Source organism: Clupea harengus, chromosome 4 (genome assembly GCF_900700415.2).
Source record: "Clupea harengus chromosome 4, Ch_v2.0.2, whole genome shotgun sequence".
Taxonomy (NCBI): Eukaryota; Metazoa; Chordata; class Actinopteri; order Clupeiformes; family Clupeidae; genus Clupea; species Clupea harengus.
The window spans coordinates 29,976,204-29,978,703 of NC_045155.1; the positions used below are offsets into that span (position 1 = coordinate 29,976,204).

The window sequence follows — 2,500 nt, forward strand, 5'->3', positions numbered from 1 at the left end:
CACGGTTAACCAAGGTAACATTCCAGTGCCCTCCCTTTTATTCATGAACTCTATAATAAATTATTTTGCTTCAGGTCAGCAGGATTCAGGGCAGTTTGAGGATTCAGGTCAGCTGAGATTTTGTAGCTTTTCTCCTTTTATCTTGTGACTAATAAGCCAGAAACACCACTACAGCATTGAGTAGACACAGCACCACTTTTCTCTCAGTCCTTGGTGAGTGGGACGTTGGGAGTCATGTCTGTGGGGTATTAGGAACTATGTCTGCGTTTGGTAACTGTATCTGTGTTTAGGCCGTTGAGTAAACGTGACTGTGTGCATGTGTGTACTTAGGATGAGAAGTCTGTAAAAGCCCTGGGAGTCGGGTCAGTGAGAGAGGGCAGTGGGCTCTCTGCTCCGCTGATGAGCCGAGGCTAGGAGGCTTGGATGAGGGGAGGAACCAGAGCTTAAAGACATGCAGAAAACACACCGATGACTCACTTCCTTCCATCTGAAATAAAGGATGCCCTCCCACGGAGAGAAACAAAAAAAACAGGGGAGCCCGCACATCCTTGTGAGGTCTGAGAGAGGCTAGTGGCCCCCATATGACCAGAGGCTCTACCCTTTTAAAATCAATGATTTGTCATAGACAGAGACACCCAGCTGGGCTGGAGACTGGTAATTCTCAGCGGATAAAAGTCATTGTTTGCCTGTCTTAGAAGTTATCTCTTCATATGGGCAAAGTAATCCCTTTCTTTCAAAGCGTTTGACACCTGTTATGTGAGTGATTTTCTGGGTTAAGCATCGCGCAGCGGGTGTCGGTGCCGTTTCAAACGTGTTGCCTGGTACACAGCAAATCTCTGTCTATTGTGGGTCCGGCCAAACGAAAAAATAAAACGCACAGCGGCAGGCCCATTGACAGGACACCGCTGGGTTCAAACAATTCGCCCTGGACACGAATATCCTCCCTAAAAACCCTGCCCCCGGCTGCCTTTTTGTTTCGGTTGTTGCGAGCCCCGAGCCGGACGGCCAGGAATCCGGAGAATTCAGGGAAACTTTTCCCCGCAGTCTCGGGGACAGAGCTCGTTCCATGTGGCTGTCGCGATCCTGGACCGCTCTCCGACAGCTGTCAGTTGTCCTCGGCATGCATGTGATGTGCCTGTTCCGTCTGATGGCACGGTGCTCCACAGCGGTCACATGAATTGGTGAAGACTCGATTGAGATCCTGATTAATGGCACGCGTGACTTAAGCGTGATTAATGACCTAACTGCGCAGGTTATAGAGGGTTTCAATTCCAGAGGATTGTAACAAATCCTCTATTCTGTAGATGACGTGCATTTTATATAATATTATGTCACCAGTTGTCAATATACAATAGAAAATAAACATTGGATCATTAAATCCTATGTGAAATAAAAATATATATATATGACACTTCTTAATTCCCTTTCTTCATCTTGTTCTTCAAAAATTGAGACAAAAACATACACATACATATAGTCTATATTTAGCTCTATTAAGCCATCAGCAACAGTTGCGATGTCATTTTTCAAACAGGCACAACATAATCAAAGAGCCAGCAAATATATTACATCCATGATCTCAAGCTAATCTAGTTTCTCTGAAAGACCCTAGCGATACAGGGTTTGACCTTCTGTCACACTCCCACACCACTCTCGGAAGTACCGCATCACCTCCATCCTGGCTCGTCACACCGGCACCTTGTGAGTTAACCCAACTTCTCGGGAGTTAGAACCGGAGAGTATGTGACAGCTTGGACAGCGGCAGGGGAGGAAAGGATCGCAAGCAGAGTGCGCTGAACACCTGCCATCGCTCCAAGTCTAGACTTTTACCGCAGAGCGAAGTCTTCACGGCGCGTCGGCATACCCTCGCTGTATTTTTTTTTTCTTCTTTCATCTGTCATAAGTTCAAAGCTGTTTTGATTCTTGGACTCGAATCATTTAACTTCCAGGGAAGAGGACAGAGAGATTGGAAAGCCATTGCTCTGCGCGTTAATCTGTTAAAGGCGTCGACGTGTAGACACAGAGATATTTGACACATTTTGGCGTGAAGGACTAAAATTTGCGTCGAATTCTTTAATATACTGGTAAGGAATTGCAGTTGTTTTCAAACTGCGCTAAACCTCAATCACTGCGCAGAGCAAAGGAATGTGGCGATAACATCTTATCCGACCTGCACCCGCCTAAAAGAGTACCAACGGGTCTCGTTTTGTCAACAGGACTAAAAAGAAAAAGAAAATAAGGTGAGTAGTGTGTTGTGGGCCTTGCAGGCTTTGCAAACATCTCAAGTACGTGTTTGTTGGTTTGGGGTTTAGAAAGTAATTTGCCCAAGGAAAGTCATTAGAACAGTTGATGCCAAGTGTGAGAGCGTAGAGCGACTGCAGCTGGTGCCCAGGGCGTTCGATTTCTCACGAGATTGCTGTTCTGGCGATAAATAGCTTCAAAAGTGGAGACGCTGAAAAGCGGGAGAATGTACAAGGGGATCAAATCATTTGTAAAATTA

At 45.9% G+C, this 2,500-nt stretch overlaps 1 protein-coding gene across 1 annotated transcript in view; it reads left to right on the top strand.

The window, feature by feature from the left end:
- The first annotated feature begins 1,493 nt into the window (after positions 1-1,493).
- Positions 1,494-2,500, top strand: part of sema3ga (sema domain, immunoglobulin domain (Ig), short basic domain, secreted, (semaphorin) 3Ga) — a 33,766-nt gene continuing 32,759 nt past the window's right edge. The window contains exon 1 of the mRNA XM_031566985.2: positions 1,494-2,240. The gene's annotated coding sequence lies outside the window, so the exon portion shown is untranslated. The remainder of the gene's footprint in view (positions 2,241-2,500) is intronic.